Genomic DNA, 20,739 nt, shown 5'->3' on the forward strand with positions numbered 1-20,739 from the left:
TCTTTTCCAGTGAAGTATCAGAGGTATCAGTGGCAGAGGTGCATGGAGAAGCAGCGGTCACAACTAGTCTCCCAGCTGGAAACCATATAGCTACTTCTCTCTGCTGGCTTGTTTTGTCACATACAGTTTTGTAGTCTGGCAGCAGGCTAATCCCATTTATGTCAAGTGAGGAACAGGAATCTACTGACATTCTGGTTGTGATTCAAGAAAGTGAGGACAAACTTATGAGGCTCCCCTCACAGTGCCATCATAAAAGCACAGAACCATAGAATAGTACAAACCTTACAGAATCATTGAGCAGACCTTATGAGGAGCAGCTGAGGGAACTGGGATTGTGTAGTCTGGAGAAGAGGAGATTCAGGGAAGACCTCATTGCTCTCTACAACTACCCGAAAGAAGGTTGTAGTGAGGTGGGGGTCTATCTCTCCTCCAAAATGATTACCAACAGGATTAGAGAAAATGGCCTCAAATTGTCCCAGGGGAGGTTCTGGTTAGACATTAGGAAGAAATTCTACATGGAAAGAGTGGTGAAACATCAGAACATGCTGCCCAGGGAAGTGGTGGAGTCACTATCCCTGGCAGTGCTTAAAAAACGTGTAGATGAGGCACTTAGGGACATGTTTTGGCAGGTATGGTGTTAAGGGTGGACTCAAAGATCTTGAAGGTCTTTTCCAACCATAATGACTCTATGATTCTATACATCCATGGCTGCAATACCAGGAGAAGTGGAGAAATGGTTTGTTGTTGTTTGGCTTATTTTTTTTGTGCCAGGTGCATGCTAAATCTATCTGTGTCCCACACATATAAAGCTGCGCAACTGGGGCAACTAGTGAAAAGAAACTTAGCCTTTTCCTTTTCTTGAGGATGCCACTGGCATGAAACATGCGCAGGGGAGTTTGCTGCTGATTCCTCTAGAAGCTGTCTCTGATGGAATCTGGGACTTTGGTGATGCTCCTTCCTGGCACTGGTAGCAGGTTGAGAAATCTGAATTCCCTGGGCAGAATTTACTTTTTTTTTTTTTTTCACCATCTGAAAGTGCAAATGCTTGCTGTGGAATAAACAGAGGAAAACACAGTTTTGTTTGTTTGTTTGTTTTTCTCATTTTTTCAAGTCTGGCTCTCATCTGATATTTTCCTCTGTCTCTGATCCTTCTTCCCTTCCTGCTCAATTTCTACAATAACGTAATTACCATTACTTACGTGTGTGATAACAGGGCTCTGGCAGTATGGAGCTTTTGTGTTTAATAAATTAAATATGATTACAGCTGCTGCAAGGCTTCAGAACACTTACAAAGGAACTCACTGCAAATGCATGTGTTTGTTAAGGTCTGCAAAACCTACACAGAGGTGTGAGGGGTGTTTTTCAACAAATTCTGTCTATGCAACTCCAACCTCCAATGTTTAGTCTAAGAAAAGCTGCTTAATCATTTGCCAGTTGTATTTTGCTTAGGCTTCACTTAGGCTTGTGTGATTTCTCTGCTATTTTTCAAGAGGATCTGTGCATTTCTCACCTAGTGTGGAAGACCTCTTTGATTTGGAAATGGCATATTTTCAAGGGAAAAAAAAGCCACATTTTGGGTGAAACAGCATGTCAGCTGCAGAAATAAGTGATCTCTACCTGCAAGAGCATCTGGCTCTGAAGTGCTGCCCAGCAAGAAGACCCTCTGGCCAGACTGAGTGATACTACAACATGCTGTGTGTCTGGAGTTCCTCAAGGTGGGGGCAGATGACACTTTTTTTGCTTAGGGCTCTTTTCCTGATCTTTCCATTGTGACCTGCCATCTTCAAGGACGCTTCATCTCCCACCAGATGCTTTAGCTATGGTGCTCCTCATGCTTGTGTAACATGCCTTGGTTTGGGGCTGCCATGTGTCTGCTATCAGACATTGGACATCCTTGCCCGTGGAAGCCCACAGGAAGACTTCTTCACGCATAGGAAGACTTCTTCGCCCATGGAAACTCCTAGGCCTGCCTTGGGTATCTTTCCCTAGAGGTCTTTTCGTTGCACAGGGGGGTTGGACTAGATATCTCCAAAAGTCCCTTCCAATCTCAGCGGGTCAGTGCAAGCCGAAATGAGCTTATTTGCGCATGTTTAGAAGTGAACATTTATTTTTCCCTTTTAGGTGTTCAGTTAATGACAGAAAGCATCAGAAAAATACAAAGAAAATTATATAACATATCATTAGAACTGAAGGCAAGTGGCTAAATGGAAGAAAATGAAGACTGTTAAGAATTCCACAGTAAGAGCCCATGTTTTAAGTTAAAATACACTAGAAGTTGTTTGAACTTAAGTCATTTAGTCCACACTTAATCCTCCAGACAGCATGTGATTTTTTTAAAATTAGTTTTCAGTGTAGTGGAAAAAAAGTTAAAAAAAAAAGAGATGATTTTCTTTAAAAGAAACTCTAGCAAATATTCTATCACAAAGCTTCTTTAAAACCTCTTGTCTGGTATAAATAGACATGTGTGTTGTACAAATTACAGAAAAGTTCAGCCTTATAACTACGTAAAACCGTGGTAATATCTCTGTAAGAAGGAGGAAAATATAGTTTAAATGGCAGCTTCAAGAGCTGACAAGTTAATTAAAATCAGGACCTTGGTGCAGAGAGGTCAAATTTTCCTTTTGTGCAGCAGAAAGGTTTTCAAAATACAAACTTCCAGGTACAATCGGAAATAGCAGAAAAAAGTCTACTGAGTCTCTAATTAGATTCAGAAGAACTGAGCAGGAGCAATAAGTCTACTGTACTTCTGTCAACCCAAAATAGCTTACAACTTAATTAGATCTTTGGCAAGATGGAGTTTCAACAAAAGGAGAGAAAAATAGGAGGAGACTGGAGATGTCTTACCTTTTGGGGAAGCAGGCAGAGGGAACACTTAGTGCTCGAAGAAAATAATTGACTGTCACATTTTTCTTATTGTAATTGTGGAAGGAACATGCTGCGGAGTGGCTTCAGGGATCTGGGAGCAGAGTCAAGAAAAAACCCTTAAGCTCCTTTGCTGGTGCTAGAAATTAGGTGGATGGGGAGTGGCGGAGAATATGAGCACAGATTGGAGCATGGCAGAAAATACGTGGCAGAGTCTGAAGGAAGCATGAAGAAGAGACTGCAGAAGGAGGAGCAGCAAGGTGGACAGATGTGGAAGATGCCCTCCAGCATGTGACAGTGTGAAGCTGAGCAGCAATACCCAGGATAGGGCAGTTGGTTGGGTACTCTGATGAGAAGAAGTAGCTGTATGGTGCAGAAAAGCTCTTTCTTTACTCCTTTCTTCTCTGGACACATGAAAGGGTTGTTTGTCCCCACAAATTGGCGTGACTGGGAGATGGATGAAACTATTTTGCACACTCCTGTTGACTGACACTTTTTGCAAGGAAAGACAAAGAAAGAGCTTCTACCTGGGAAGATGTTATTCCTCTGGTTTTTCAGAACTTTTAAATATGTAAAGTGTTTCTTTCTTGTTTGACAGCTTCTTCCCCATTTTCTCCCTCTCCTCCTCCCGCCTTTTTTCATAATACTGAAAGAAAACAGACATATAAAATGATTTTATTTAGCCATTGATACTCCCAGCTTCTCCTACAATAGGACACACGTCAGTCTCTGAAAATGATTTCTTTTAAGAGTCATCGACTTTCAAAAAAAGAGAAAAGACTTTATACAGACACTTCTAAAAATATTTCACCTTTATTTCCCATAAAAAGAAATAAAGCTCACCCTTTTCTAAGAAGTTTTAGACCATGTCTGTAAACAAAAGGGGCTGATCTCTAGGGTCCTGCAGCCTGGTTTCCATGCACACAGCTCGAGTCTTCTCTCCCTTCTCAGCAGAGGAACCTAGTCCTTGCTCAGAGCCTCTCCCACCCATGGTCCTTCTTGCCCTGACATCTGCTCCACATATCCCAGAGCAGAGAGATGGTGACCCCAGAAGGGATGTCACACCCCAGGAAGAAAAGCTGGCAGACTCTGCCTAGTTGCTCTCATGCCATTTTTCTGTCAGTTTCAGTTGTTTCTGGCCTTCAGCACATCTGTGGTCCTGGTTGGTGATGCCAATTCAGAGCTGCTGACAGGATTGTCTTGGTGCTGCTGAGGGAGATGGGAAGGATATGGTGTAGAATGAGAGGGACCGGGGTGCACTTTCTTCATGATGGTGCTCCACATCTTGGAGTGAGGAGCTCAACCCTTGAGCTGCTAGCTGACAGAGAAGACGTGCAGCAGAAATATGCTATCCAAGGTTTGCTCGCTGCTTTCGCAGCTGAGACATGGAAGAAACATTTCATCAGGCTTTGAAGGCAGCAATTGAGTGCTCTACAGGGCAACTCTCCTCCCCTTTGCTGCTGTCTTGCTATATTTACAGGAGTATTTTGGGATTTCTGTAAATAATATGAAGGACAATGACATGCAAATCTCCTCCTGACACTGAATAAAGCAATGCTGGAATAAAGCAATCCATCATTAGTGTCACAGCAATAGTGACTGCTCTGCTCTGGAGACAGAACTGGTGATTGGAGGTGTGCTGATGGCAAGCTCAGGAGCTGGTTCTTCCTTGATATGTCAGTATTTGGCAGGGCTTGAAGGTAGAGAGAGAACTTTTCATTAAAGAGAACCCATAAGATACTGCTAGTTCACACACCTCTTTGTGCATGTAATGAACCCTTCCAAGGTGACAGCTTGTCTTTCAGAAGTGTGAAACTGAAGAAGATAGCCAGATGAGATCTGACTGAGTTTCCTCCAAGAGCAAGTCTGCTTCATAGTGATTCCCTGTTCCTCCTTTTCCTCCAGAGGTAAAAATAGAAGATGGGAAAGAAGAGACCCGCTGGCCTCCAAGAGAAGTCTGCCTCTCTGAGCTTACTGAGCTCCTGGAAGGAAGTTGAAAAAAAACAGCCAAAGCATTTTCTTTGCTCTTGGACCAAAAGTGCTGACATTCAGTATCAAAACAGGAAGAGCTGTCTGCTCCCACTGGCTGCTCTCTCACTAGTGAGCTCTCCGTACAAATAGAATACCACCATTTTAAATTAGTTCCTTGCTAACAGTGTCTGGCTTTGGTCCCAGTGGGAATTCAGATCAGGGACCACTCTCTGTTCATCTAGTTTTGTGATTTGTTCTTGGCTGAAATAGGCCAAACTGTTCTGTAAATGAGACATCCTTTGTGCAAAGGGAAACTCTCAGAGACACCTCTCTGTCTGGTTGCTCTCCGTAACACCACAGCACAACCAAGGCTGCCTGAGCAGAATGAGAAACTAAAGTAAGAGAAGAGGAGATAAGATCATCTGCAAGCATTGGGTAGATGTGGAGGCAGGATGAGTTAGTCACTGTCCATACAGAGGAAGAAGGAAAAAAAGGATAACTGCTCACACCAGAGGAAGATAGTCTAAAATCCAATGAAGTTTTGGCTTACTTCTCCACATAGGGGAAAAATCTGAATCATTTTAAGAGTCAAAACGGTGGGTTTTTTGGTGTTTCATAAGGAAGAAATCTGACAAAAGATTACAGAAAAGTGATGATAAATCATCATGAGTACTGATGTTAATTACTACAAAATATTACTTTGTGGTATACTGTGCTTAAAAAGAAAAGATTAAATGAAAGCTTAAAAATGCTTTGAAATGTGTTTTTCTTTTTAGGTCATACAGAGATTTTATTTAATCCAGAATGGAACCTGCTCACTTTGCCCCAGACTTTTAATCTCAGATTGATTGATAACTTTTTAAGAAGAGGTTTTCAGCTCATCAAAATATGACTTACTAATGCAGGGTTGATTACTTGCCACTTTTTAGCAAGACCGTTAGATGAAGATACTACAAAAATATTATCTGAATTTTACATGGAAATGTCTGATTAGCTCCTACTACATACAGTTAAAAAAATTGCTGCAGTGCTCCTTTCTTAGTATTATTAAAGTCTTTGTTAAGTCATCCAAACCCTTTTTTTTTTCTCTCCAGCAACTTACTTTTCCTTACCTCTGTTAAGTGAAAACTATTTCTATCTAACGAACTACTTTAATTTCTATTTCAGTTGCATAACTCTTTGTGACAGGGTTTTATGAGAGTCAGAAGCACAAAAGGAAGCATATATTTATTTCTGGGTCTGTTCACAAATGAAAATACAATGGCAGCCCAGGTATTTCAGCTCTTTAAGAAGCTCTTTAAGGCTGCAATTCCTGGAAGATGAAGGTGTCTAATAAAGGGAAGGAACACTCAGCACTTTACCTATTGGTCTCTTGCAGGATACAGTATTGGAAGGCTTTAAGCTTGATCCGAGAAGGCTGCCTGCATGTTCACAGCTGGGTGTGAGTCTTTATGAAAGCACATCCGTTCTCTGTGTTTGATGCATTGTGGCTGTGTGATTCAATCAGACATAAGGAAGGATTGTCTATCTTTTCTACAGCTTTGAATGCTAAAGATTCAGTCCTGCAATCTTTTATGTCAGGTTCTCTATAGACTGTAGATGGGGTCTCTCTCATAACTGCATGGATGTTTAGGGCTGAGATAAAGCAGGAAATAGTCCTGGTCGAGTCAGGAGCAGGGGTGTTCTGGCACTCCCATCCTCAAAAATGGAGGGAAGTGCTCTACTCCTTTTGCCTTAGAAACAGACAGTTAACCGGAAAAGGGGAAAATTTCCTCTGGGTTTGGGTTTTGTTCCAGTGCATAAAGAACACAGTGTAAGCAATGAGATTGCTGGTCAACCTCTATGCCATTGCTCAGAGCCTCTTCTCGTGCAATTTCCAGGAAACTGAACACTGTACGTTATAAAGCACTGCCCTGCTTGGTGGCTCCATCCACTGTGGATACCCATCTCTCAACGCACAGGCAATCTCCAGCCCATCATAGCTAGAGTAGAGTTTTCAGGCAGGAGTCAATGGGCAGCCCACCCGGAGGCAGCTCAGTAACAATCAGGATTCAGGTGCTACGCTTAAATCCCCGTTTCTCTTCTCTCTGCTGTGGCGGCATCATGAGGGTCTCTGCCCTGGAGAAGCTTATGCCAATGTCCACCATGGATGATGGACGAGCATGCTTGTGACAGCCCCTCTAGGTTCTGATATCCTCCAGCAGAGGAAGATGGTAACCGATCTGTGTGTACCAGCTGCTTAATTATAGCATCCTCTTACAGAACCATTCTGGAACTTTTCATTTCTCAAACTGATGCCTCTACCCCTCTCCTCATGCTGATGATGCAGACCTTTCCTTCCAGCTTAGGCTGGCCCAGGTCTTCCTCCCACTGTCCTCTCTTCCATTTCTTGCAAGCCACAAGCTTCTTATAATCCTTCCACACAGATATTGCTTGACTTTTCTAGAAAAGCTGTGGAAGAATCTGTGGCTTGTTTATTGCTCTGGGGCACAATTATTTATTTCATTTTGTTTTTGGTTTCTGTTCAAAAATTTAACACGGAAAAAAAGAAAAGATTAGAAATTGAGATTTACCACAAAAAGCTGCCATATTTTTCAGGGAGGTCATCCTCCTTCTTCTTGTGCTTCATCATGTTCTGTGTGTTCGACTCAACAAAAGCTACTAATGCTTTTCATGCCAACACCTCCTCCTCTCCCACAGAGCAATTAAAACCCTGCAGCAAAAACAAACAAACAAACAAATAAACAAAGATAAACTTTAAGCTGGCATTTTGACCTTTTAGAAACTTCTGACCTTCAAAATGGTCAAAGATGAACATTTGCACACATCACAAAGTTCTTTCCAGATTCTCATTTAAGATTATTTTTTTCTCCTCCCTGAAAATTAAGATGTCTGCACATCTTAATTTTGCTTCTGGTACTTACAGCATATCTGTGAGAAAAAAAAAAAAAAAACATTTGGTTGGAAAATGCCCAGCCAATCTGTAGCATTCTTTCGCAGTGTCCCTTTGCTTGTCCTTCACAGGCTGTATCCACAGGTCTGCTGCTTAGAGGACATTTTGATGAACACCACTGTTTTGCTATCCTTCTGCTTCACAGGAAAAGTGATTTGCTAGCAGCATATGGCTGAACTAGGTTAAGGAAAAGTGTGCATACTGCAGCCGGCTTTTCTCTGGGAATCGCCCAGAGCTGAGGTGACAGGACCCAACAAAACTGAAAGGAGCTCATTCACAGGCTGAAGGCTGCAGACTGAGAACGTCAGATGACCTATGTTACACTTCAGTAAGAAGTCTGTAAGACCTGGAGATATGCTCGTTTGGATCTGATTATGTTATTCCCTCATGCTTCTGCAAGTCTCTACAGCAGTGCACAGTGATAGTAAGATGCAACCTCTGTGAGTACAAATGCCCATTTAAAGGGTTGGACAAACCAGCAATGACCCTGGGGGAACTCTGGCCGGTGCTTCTGTGTGAAGATGAGAATGGACGCAACTGTGATGCATATTGGGCTTCTTTTTGCCTTTTCTGAGTAACTCTGTTCCTATTCCTTGAGTCTTGGCTGACTTCAGTCCCTGTATACCAGTTCCACATGAGATAGAGATGATACCAGCAAATGGCATCACAGAGTCCCACACTGCCCCCATGCAGGATTTGGCTGATTTGAGCTCCTCATTGCAGGATCTGGCTTTTGGGTTCAATTTGAATACTGTGCTGTGCCTGTCTGGAGCTCCTATTCTCCTCCATTAAGCAACCCTGTGCAGCTTCACAGACTGTTTGCTGAACATTTGAAGCAGCGTTTTTCCACAAAGCATGATTTCTAGCCTTATTTCCCTCTCCCATATATCACTTTCCTTGCTATGACATGCTCGCATTAGCAGGTTAAATATCCTCCAAATGTCAAGTGCCATTGACATTTAGAAAAAAAAAATACATGAAAGCTAAGATATGAAAATTGTATCCATCTGTGACTGTTTGGCCAGCTCTGAGATTTATATGTGTGTTTTCTTTAATGAAGAACACACCTGACCAAACAGCTGCACAGGCTGGCTTACCAGATGTGCTCAGCCTGCACTGACATCCTTGACTTGAGAGATTTGCTCATGCGTTTTGCATGGGAGCAGAGGTCCTTCTATCCAAGTTCATACCCATTTTCAAAGGTTGGCAAGGCTAGCATGAAGCCTTCAGCTTCCTCACTAGACTTAGCTCTCAGCTCTTGCATTGCTGATGGTTTAACTTGTACTGGGGCAAAAAGGGTGAATGCCTGCATACATGGCTTTTAGGACCAGCTTCAAGGTTGTGCTTTTAAACTCCATCTTCATAAGGGGACTGTGTGCTAAACCATAGAGCAAATAGAAGACATGGGAAGGTATGATACTTTCAAGATGCTCCTTTCCTTGAGCTCGCTTTTTTTTTTTTTAAGTATTTTTTTAAAGGATATTCACAATATGCCTGTGAGTAAAATCAGATGATTTATAAAAGGATTGTTTCTTCTGTTTGACATTGATTATGTTTTGCTGCCCTGTCTTCAGGAATTGCTACAAGGCAATCCAGCCAACAGCTACAGCCAGGATTGAAAAATGATAAAAAATATATACTGAGTGTGTTAGTGAAGAAACCTTACCAATGAAAAGAAGGGCAGAGGAGAACTGCCTGGATTGCTGTGTTGTATGCCAGTGCACAGCCATCAGCACCACAAAGTTAAAGCTTCACAAGGAAATGAAAAAAAAAGGGATTTTTATGGCCTGGTGAGGAAAGAAGAGATAAAGTGATCTTCATTTCTCATGGAGGAGGGTCGGGAGGGGGCACAGTTGTAGTAGCAGGACACAGGAATGAGCATTTGAGAGGCATGTTTCCTGCATGCTCATGCCTGTGATGGGCCTTTTCAGCAGGACCAGCTCAAGTAAATCAAGTTGCACTAGGTGGGGTTCAAGTTACATATTAGGAAAAAAAAATCTGCATGAAAAGAGTAGTCAAGCATTGAACAGACTGCCCAGGGAAGTGGTGGGGTCACTGTCCCTGACAGGGTTCAAGAAACATGTAAATGAGGCACTTGATGGATTTGTGGTTGGGCTTGATGATCTTGAAGATCTTTTGCAATCATAACGATTCTGTGAAACCCTATGGCTTTTAAGTAGGTGGGATGCACCTTAGCCAGGAGCATGGTGGACTCTAGGTGAGCCTTGGTCATGCTGCTGTCTCAAGGGAGAGGGCAATATCCAAGTGTCTTGTCCTCTTTTGATCCCCAGGGCACGCATCTCCCTATCCCACTTTTCCATGCTTCTCTTGAGCTGCTTTTTTATGTGGCTTTTCATGATCTCTAAAGCCTCTTAGTATCCCACAGTATTAGCCTGATACAGCTGATGGTCGTCTTGACCTTCAGCGTTACTTTTTGGGGCAAATATTGCCCCAGATGCCTTTGGTCATCCTCTTCACACATGCTGTTTCATTGCAATGGAAGAATTCCTAAGTATCGATCTCCTTTAGTGTTTATTAAAATGCCATAATTTTAAAAGCTCAAAGGTGTTCCAGTTCTCTAGTACAAAATTTTAGAACTTCATACTTAAACTGTGCTGGGCTTCCAGATTATTGATGGTTATTATTTTGATGGTTGTTAGTACCTCAGGAAGGGTTGTGACCTTGTTTGACACACCTATCCAGTAAGTTACACCATATTTCTAAAGCTGAAAATTAAAACATCTTCTCGTAAAAGTTTTAAAAATATTTATTGTCATTGAATTTCTTACAGTACTGAAAGGCCTTGCAAATTCCTACCTGATATAAATGTGAGTCAAAAGAGCACATAAACTGCAAAGAATACCACCTGACAGGCATTCGCTCTCAAATCCCTTGTAAAGCTGTTCTCAGGATCCAAAAGTCAAAATCTGACATTTTCTGGGGGGAGGGGTGGGGTGAGGGGAGCAAAATCAAATAGGAAGAAATCACTTTCTCTTTCTGAAATCTGCAAAATGGGGACTTCACTGAATTTAATGTCTTCTGTCAAATGCTTTCTGTTTGTCCGGGAAAATACCAAATTATTCACTGCCTCTGCTTTGGAGAAGAATCTCAGAATGGTTGAGGTTTGAAGGGACCTCTAGAGATCATCCAGTCAAACCCCCTGCTCCAGCAGGGACACCCAGAGCATGTGGCACAGGGTGCCATCCAGGTAGGTTTGAAGATCTCCAGAGAAGGAGACTTAACAGCCTCTCTGGGCAGCCTGTGCCAGGGCTCTGTCACCCTCACAGGAAATAAATTCTTCCTCATATGGAGATGGAACTGCCTGGGTTTCAACTTGTACCCATTACCCCTTGTCCTGTCACTGGCCATCACTCATTACCCCTTGTCCTGTCACTGGCCACCACCAAGGAGAGTTTGGCCTCGTGCTCTTTACGTTCTCCCCTCAGATATGTGTACATGTCGATACCTGAGAGTACCAAGAGTCTCCTTGCAGTTAAAAACAAATGCAAAAGCAAAAGCAAACAAAAAATAGCACTGAGACTCTTCATTCTCTTCTCTTCATTTTCTGTGAACTGCAGAAAATTTTAGACCTGTAGTACTGCAGCTAGAGCAATGATGCACCCCTCATATAAGGTGGTGCATGTACATAGGTACCATACATGTCCAACTATTAAGGAACAGATAGGTGGGCTTTATCTGTGTATGTGTATCTATGAAAATTCTTGCAGCAGCATACAGCAGGATTATTTAGAGCCCTCTCGTCTTCTGGCCTGCTGCGTTGCTGCCAGCAGCCTTGCAAAGCAACAGCCCCAGCAAAACCCATGCAGATGGGCAGCAGCTCTCTTCCTGCATGGGGAGACACAGGCTTTTAACCAAACTACCAGTATGCACCCAAATATTGACCCTCTCCAAGACTCCAAGACCCTCTCCAAGACCCTCTCCTTCTCTAAGTGGTCTGTGTAAAGCAGGATACAGAGGGGTCCTTCAGCTGGAAATGGCATCCTCTGAAATGCACAATCATGTTAATAGGTTTGAAAGTGCAGATACTTAGGAAAAAAAAAAAAAAAGAGCAGTGTGTCTATTTTTGGCCGCCTCTGTCGAGAAACCCTAAGGCTGTTCAGAGGCTCTCTTTTCTTCCCTCTTGCGTGACTAGCGAGCAGTTCCTACAAGGTCATTTGGAAACTGAAAGCTGCTGTGCTTCCCTTGGTTAAACATCAAGACATCCTGAAAGAGACACTGAGCCAGTGTTAGCGGAAAGCTGTGGAAAACAAAAGTGGTTTTGCTGGAAAAGGGGCACAGAAGAACACGTGAGCCAAGGTGGGAATTTCTTAGTGGCTTTGTGGATTTTTATTGAGTGTTGGTAGGCAGAAGCATGCTAAAATTGTGCCTACATGATACAGCAGCTACAGAGAAAAACAGAGACAGCAGGAAAACAATATACCACTGTACCGTGCCTTTTGGATAGCCCATCCACTTAAAATGTCTGTGAGCTATAACAGGGCTTGCTGATCTGTGCAACTTCCCCATCTGCAGTGGAGGAGGCTGTTCCTGCTTGGTTGTCTTCCTCAGGCTACAGTGTGGCCTTGTATCTTCAAGGGAATGCAGGGAATACTTTTAGAAATCTGAATGAAAATACTGAATGCAGATTTAATGACCCCCCAAGTGTAGAATATAAATTTTATGTTTTAAAAATCTCTGGAGTTAACTACAGAAGCTATTTAGAAGGTATTATCTTGCTTTATTAAGTATTTATGATCACTTACTGAAAGAGTTTACCTCTGCTTAATATAAGCATATCACTTAATATGAGCATTTGCCTCTACTACCCTGAAATGGTACATGTTTGTTACAAGGACTGAATGAACAGCAGCCAGACCTGAGCTGCACAAGGTGCTGGTAAAAAAAAAAAATAGACTCAGCCTTAAAGCCAAGTATTTTGATGCCGTAAGAATATTTTGTGTTTTCTTCTTGTTTACTCAGCTCATTTCAGTGATTGGTTCACTGGGAGTTAAGGAAACCAGTGAAATTTGTGAGAAAGAGCAGGAAAATAGGTCTTTTTTCTTTTTTACTTTTTTTTTCCCTGTGCAATTTAGAAGGGAATTGAATCAGAAATCTTGAAAGCAGTGGTGATTTTAACTGGGCAATTAAATCCATTTGTGCATTGGTTGTCTGCCTTTCATTTAATAAATCAATTTCAGATTGCAAAAGATGTTCTGATGAACATTTTTTCTTGTACATTCAGCACAATTAAGGCAGACAATTTAAATGAAAGCAGATTTTTAAAAGCTGTTTTGTACATTTCTAATTAATTTCAATCTCTATTCGAACGTAACTTGACATAATGGCATAACTAAAAGAAAAGAAGATTCCCAGTAAGAGAATGATGTTTGATGCATTTGTAATAAAATAAATTAAGACTCTAAATATATATGTAATTGCTGTAGCTTGCTCATTGCCAACAAGTATTAAATTAAAAAGAAACAGGAAAGAAAAAAAATAGGCAATTGCTTTGGAAACTCACCATCAGTATCAATGTAAAACAAGACTGAAACTTAGGCTGTCAGAGCCTGCTTCCTAATCTTTCTGCTCTGTTATTTCTGAGCCTCAAATGGAATGACTAAATGGTCCTAGAAAAACAATCTTCTACTCTTCGATGGTGGGTCTAGGCAAGATGGTTTGTCCAAAACCACCCCCAGTCAGCAGCCGTGGGTCTGTGCTTGGCTGTCCACAGCCTGTCAGGACAGACTTAGACTCTTTGTGAAGACAGGTGTTGTACAGGACTGCTCTGGGGGCTCCAGGAGGTGACTCAGCTCCCCTCCCCAAGAATGAAAGCACGAACCTTCTCCTTACTGCATGTTCGAAAGACAAACTCTCTGCTTTAGGCAAGCAAGAGTCCAAACAAGTCTCATCCCTTTATGCCATGATGTAGAAGAGGTAAAACCTAGGCTGCTCTTGTCTGCTGTCTGTAGCAACTTACTCCTTGTTGGCAAAATATTCATTTGCTGTACTATAGACAGAGCCCAGAGGACTGCCACAACAGCAAGGTGACATGGATGGACATGAAAGGGCTTTCTTTAAGTGCTCGGCAGGTCCCCACTTTGAGGGGAATAGAACCTGTGCCTCTCTCATCCCTCCTGAGCCAGTACTATCTTTTGCAGTCCATCTGGCTCCTGTGTTGCTCCAAAGAGGACAACCTGTCTGTGTCTTGAATGTGACCGTACAGCAGGGCGGCCGCAGAGGGGATAGGTCATAAGCTTATGGTCTTATGACCTCCACAGATCATAAGAAGAGTTCCTACTGACACAGCTGGACAAGAAATGAATTTGTTTCAGCAAAGAGTTGGCAGCAGCAGAAAGTTTCTAGGGAACCCAACAGCTTTCCTCCTCCCTGCGCCAGATAGAGACTGTGTCACGCTGCTCGTGCAAGCCTGACCTGGTGCCAGCAGTTCTGTAAAGATACCAGCCCTAAGGAAGAAGTGCTCTGTGTCTCCTAAGAAAGCTGGTTTGGATTTCTTCTGCCAGGAGGCTTTTGTGAGATCTTGGGCTTGTCATTTCAAAACTCACATGCTCCACAGGCACAGGAGCTTTCCTCTTCCTTGTTTTAGTGGCACATGAACACATGTGGGGAGCTGGGTACCCATATGCCTCATCATTTTGGTGGAGGCTGAAGAGCTGTGAGTGACGTTGACACTGTTATGCTCACAGAATTAGAAAATGATTTTTTTTTTCTCCTAACTGACTGCATGACTATCAAGTCTCAAAGCCTTTTTTCTAAACATGCCTCCTTAATGAGAGTGCTGTCCATAACCCTTCAGTGATGACTGCATTGAAAACCAATCTAGGAGTACAAGCAACTTGGTGAGGGACAATAAGAAATCATGATTGTTACATTTTCTACAGAACCCATTATATTTGAAAGACTAGTACAGTGATGTCTGCCACATCATTAGCGTTACAGCACTGTCAGCATTTCTGCTCCAAAAGCTTATTTCCAGGAGCTTATCACAGCCATAAATATTTATGCTGGGCATACTCTTGGTAGACAGGAATCCTGAAGGATGAGCAACACAAATGGAAATAAAGCTACTCTTATGCCGGTGTAGTGATGAGTAACTGCTGGTGTCTGGCTGCCTAAATGACTCATAGTGCTTGAGTTCCCTTGCACTATGTGAGCTCATGGAGATGTGTTGTGGTATCAGTACAGGCAATGGGACTCTGTCACTACCCAGTTAAAAAATAGCTGCTTGTATTGGGGACCAGCTGCCAGACAGAGTCACAGCTCCATGTAAATAATGCCTAATCCAGGCAGCTGTGGGGCTACAGGGGGTCAGAGCCCTCAGATCAGCAGTGCTGTCAGGAATGCTGGAAGTGGCAAATCTGCTTCTGGTGCTGGTGAAGGCAACAGGCTGCTGTGCATGCGAGGGGACTTGTCCCAGCCCTCTTTCAAGAATGCATCTGTGACTCCAAGGCAAGGTGACTATGCTCCAGCTATTGCTTGAAATTGGTGTGGCCATGTTAGGGCAAACATCATGTGGTGGGTCAAGGGAAGAGCGTGTAGCACCCCAGCTGTGCTCAGACAACAACCACTTACTAATTCTGCAGCATGACAAATGTTACATGTTTGTTATTAATGGTGACCTGTAGAAACAAAGTTCTCTCTATTGTGGGTAGCCATTAAGAGCTTACAATGGATAAAATAATCTCTTCTTTTTGTAGTCAGATCTTCCTTATGGATGTTCGGCTTCAAGAAAGCCGTCCCATTTGAGAAGGGCATTTTTCTTCATGTTTTCTCAGGACATTTTTCTCCATGTTGTGTAGGAGTTCCATGAGGAAGTCTAAAAAGCTGGGTACTGCTGGGCACTTGCTGTCACCCAGGGAAGGCAGAGCTGCATGGCATTTTACTGGCATGCATAGTATAGTTTGGAGTCAGCAGAATGGGAAGCCACATGATCATAGCTAGCAAAGTCTTCCCTCTCCCAAATGATTTGTCAGACAATCCAGTCCCCCTCAAGTCCTCCAGTGTGATGTCTGGAGCATTGTCCTCCACACAACCATGTGACTTATGTTTATGCTGACCTCTCTAACATGCACTGTTGCCTGTTTCCTTGCACAGACGTTAAAAACACATTTGCTTGCATTCCCCAAGCACCTGCTACTTACAGTGGTTTATTTAGTCCAACAATAGTATTAGGTGAAGTACCAATAACATCCTCAAGGTAGCAGCTTTTTTTTAAACCGGCCTAAGTACACTAGGTTGGAACATGGTGGCAAAGAAGGGCCAAAGTACTTGCTGACTTTCTCCATTATAGGTTCTATGCCCTTGTGTTCAGCTGCTGAAGAGCCTGTTGAGCAGTCAGGGTCTGCACTGGTGGACACAACTAGATGGACATCTGTTATCAGTCTGGTACCACTATTGTAAATCCAGCAGCCAGATGCTAACTGGGGCAGCAGGCGGAACTTTACAAAGCTTACATGGACTTGCACAACTTAGGCCTGAGCCATCGTCAATCATCCCAGCTGCCAGACATATTCAAAAGAAACTTGGGCAATGGGTCCTGGAAATAAACTACCTTGCTAAGCTGTGTAAATGAGCATCTCAGCAATCCAGAATTGGTGCATTACTGACAGTCTTTGGCACTTCTGGGGTTCCTTGAAAACCCTTTTATTTCTCCTAAGATATTCAGAAGTGATTCTCACTAGGAATAAAAAACCAAATAAATCAAAGGACAGAGCCTGGCCAATGTACTCCCTTGTTTTTTCTCTGGGAGGCAGTGATTTTTTTCTGTGTGCTACGTGCTGTGTCTCCAGACAACTGTATTAAGTGTCAGAGGTATTGATCAGGCATAGTAAAAACAGCATCTTGAAGGCACCAATCTAGGTAATGGGAATTCACTCTTTCTCCAGCGGGTTCTCATAATGACAGGCAATGTCCTTTCATTTCGTTTTGAGGTAGCCTTTCATTTCTTGATAGTTACTAGGAAGCAGCCCTGACTCCTCTAATAACTCAGATGGAGAAACTCAGTTAATACAAATAACCCTTAATAAAGGGTGAGACTTTTAAAGCACAAAGGAAAATGTCTGTAGTCCTGGCTGGTCTTCAAAGCAAGGTTATCTTAGTCAAGTTAATGTACAACTTAGGAATACTTCACGTATAGATGAACAAAGAACTCAGTGGCATAAAATGAAGATCGACATTGTTCTGTGCTAGGAGAATAGGTCAAAGTCTTTGTAGCTTAGCAAAAAGGGGTCATTTTCTTTAGAAAAATCAGATCTATGCCTTGTTGACCAAGTGCAAAGTCCTTGGGCCAGACCTTTATGCTTGGGACTCATGCTCTACAAATACCCCTTTATCAAGGGTTTTCATTCTGCCATTCTCAAGGTATTTCTTCTCCTCTTTCCTCCCCAAGAACAGATTATTTTAATGCTCTGAAAACCATTCATCTCAAGAGCAGCCTTGGGCATAAGGGCAAGAGAAGAACGGTGCTGGAAATGGCTAAAGCCATGCAGTTACAGCCTTATTTTTATATTATTTACTTAAATATTCACTATTTTATATTATTTATTATCTACAAAATATATGTATATACTGTGTTATATTTTTTATTTAAATATATTATTTATATTTTTATTATTGTGTTATTCTATTTTTATGTTTTGATTACAGTTATATTATTTATTTAAATATTCATTTGTTTTCTGTTTTGACTAAATACAGCAGCTCTGAGCATGCACCTCTGGGCAGGCAATAAGAGCAGCTTCTGCAGGCTTGAGACACAAAAGATGCCCAGTTGTGCCTTGAATTTTATTGCCTACCTAAACCCCAGAGATTTGAGAGATTTGGAGAGCTTGAAAGGGATCTCTGTGTGTGTGAGAGAGAGGTGAATCCTGGCTGGTTTGTAAATAATTTATGAAAATGGCTCTATTTTTTTTCAGATGTTTCTCTCTTCATGATATTAGGTTGGTGATAGAGACATTGTCCTGTCTGTAGAGATCCTAGCACAATAGAAGACATGATACAACTCCACTGTTGTACAGTGCCGATTCACACAGCCTGAAGCTTATTTACCTCCTTGTTCACTTTCTGTAAAGCAGCGCTAGTATCAGCCACGGTACCCCCAGGCTGCACGCAAAAGTTAATGATCCTTGAGTTTCTTGGCAGTTGCCATCCTTTGCTCCTGAGTTCCTCGATGGTTGCCATTCAGAGCCAGGATGTAGACCTCTGTGAAGTCAGGTGCATTAGACTTGACCACCTATATGCTTGATAGAGAAGATAGGTAAAATGTTTCTTGTTGACAAGATGATTAGTTTTATTTTAACATTTCCTCTCCTCCCCTCAGCCAGCAGATTATGAAAAAATGAAACTCTTTTCTCGTCTGAGAAATAGTTTCCTGAAAATGATTACCCTTTTTTCCCACTTTTCTTGCAAACTAAAGAAAATTATTTGTATAGTAATAGAGATGTCATTTCTCAGAGAGAAATTAGTATCCTAATCCTATAGGATGCTCTCTGAGAGAGGAGAGGGTTATGGATCCTTAGAGGCCTAAATATAACAATCAACATCTATTTAAAATCTAAGCCACAAAACAAGAAGAATTAACTCTTAGCGCTTAACGTGCAATCCTGCACACCTCAGCTACCTCAAACACTCCCTACTTACCAACTCCCAGTAGTGAAAGGGCACTAGAGACTAGTAGATTTCCATTTTACTGCCCTTAATTAATGAATTTTCTCACTATTGGCCCTCCTGTTACTGGTTGCAAGTCCATATGCATGTGGAAAAGGCTTAGTAGGAAATATCACTACCAGTCTGGTGGGTCTGTCAGGCATATGGAGAGAGAAGACAAAGATGATTTTCATCACAGGTCTTTGCTCCCCAGGCAGAACCCAACTTTTGGCTCAGCTTCTCTCTTTGGAGAGGTTGCTAATGTCAGTTTGACTTCAGGGTTTCAGCTGGACATCCAGTCCAAGAAGGTTTGAAGCTTTCATGACACTTCCTGAAATCTGACTCAGGTAAGTCCGTGTATACGGGCAGTGACTGTGGGCCATACAACTGATACATCCTCAAAACTTGCAACCTCGTTGGGGGCAGTGTGAACATTTGCTGTAGTTCAGAGACTTGGACCCAATTATAGCAAAACCAGGTAGCTCCTCAGACTTTGAAATGAGTTGTTTATTAATAGAGGAAGAAAATGGCACTCTCGTGGGAAAATGCTGCCTATTTCTGAGCCTGTTTCTGAGACAGGGAACAAAACTTTATGGAAATGAAAGAATTTCCAGGTTTTACCCAATTCTTGTCTTCCTACTTTTGGACCCCAGCACAGCATTCAGTTTCCATACTAGGGTCCCCAGGTAGGATGGAAGAAAACTGAGAGACTGTGCAGAAAGGTCTGTCAAATGCTGACAGTTCCAATCAAGGCAACAAAACCAGACTGTAATAAAACATCTTTATCCCTATGGAGCCTACAGATTTCTGTGGCCAGAAAACTTCAGGATTTTTGTTACCAGGTTTGTATTTTGAAGGAGTTGAGTCCATGTCCTGTGATGAGATGCACTTCAGGGCTGGGGACCCAGGAGTTCTTTCCAAGACTTCTAATTGTAGCAGTTCAGATTGTGGCACTGTTTCCAATTTTTATGCTCCTGCTTCCAGCCTGAGAAAGGGTGCACATACTGCTGACTTCCACTCTTCCCCCAAAGCACACAACCTCAGGAGAAGACAATTGTCCTTCTCCTCCTTTCCACTACTGGACATTCTGCTGAGTGAACCAAGGTCAGAGGGACTCTCCAACTACTGGAGAAGTAGGAAGGATAGTCAGTGATAGCTCAGGGGCAATTCTTATTGCTGCTGAGATTTGGTCACTTTGGCGGCTGCACTGGTAATAGTTAATGTCCTTTCCTCAAGAAAGGATCCTGATGTGCTGTGTGATCTCTAACACACTATTTGTTTTATTTTTGTTGAAGTACTAAGAATAGTATTCTTTTTTATATTGTAGCTCAAATTGATTTGTGCCTGTAGTTGTATCTCTCTCTCCACATGAACTTTCTCTACTGAACTCTGCAAAATACTAATAAATGACACCAATAGCAAAAGATATTCTTCTATTGAGATAATTGAATTACAGAGGAGATGCATGAAGCAAATGAAACCCTTCCCATTTCTCAAAGGTTATGGCCATTTCTCAATAATCACTCATACCCTGTAGCTGGCTAATTGATATTACTGAAACTGCAGCTTTCAGGACAGATTATATTTCTGATGTGTTAAATGAAAATGAAATTAGAAACTCAAAATGTCGAAAACCCGTTTCAGATCACACACAATTTACTCTGACTCCCACTTCAGAATATTCACTAGCTAATCATCATATTCTCTTCCCGTCATCTAGACAGTTTGATAAGGTCAATGAATGCACATGAAAAATCCTCATATTTAGCATTCAAAGAAAGACTTATTCTTGGAAAAGGCAGCAGCTGTCAACTGGAGTTTTCTTTCTTTCCTTTAAAACTCAACTTTGATTCTTATTAGTGCTTTTTACTGCTGAGATGAATAAAATGAGACAGCAATATTGTTTAACAAATGGTGCTGACAGCCTTCCCCTGTGAGTGCTTGTGAAACTGCTGCTCTGATCCCCACCTTGACTTACCCATTCTGAGGGAGTCAGTGATTGTGCTTGCTTCCTGCTTAATGTAGGCAGCATTTTACCTGCTCAACTTTGCTCAATGTGTTCAATGTGATCAATTTGTTCCTTCTCTAAAGATGAAGTGTTGTTGACCTTTTTCTTCAGGTGAGAACCAAGGTTCAGGAAGGCAAAGACCACATTCTCCAATGGACGTCAGGGCAAGATATTTGGCACATTGTGGTTCCTCTTCCCCAGGAGCCCTAGAAGAGCACATAGATCCATGGAGAGCAGCGCACACACCACAGTTGCCTCCTGAATTGGAAGATGTCCACATCAT

This window comes from Tinamus guttatus, unplaced genomic scaffold (assembly GCF_059628265.1).
Source record: "Tinamus guttatus ecotype Peru unplaced genomic scaffold, ASM5962826v1 Tinamus_guttatus_pri_ptg000773l, whole genome shotgun sequence".
In the NCBI taxonomy this organism is placed as follows: Eukaryota; Metazoa; Chordata; class Aves; order Tinamiformes; family Tinamidae; genus Tinamus; species Tinamus guttatus.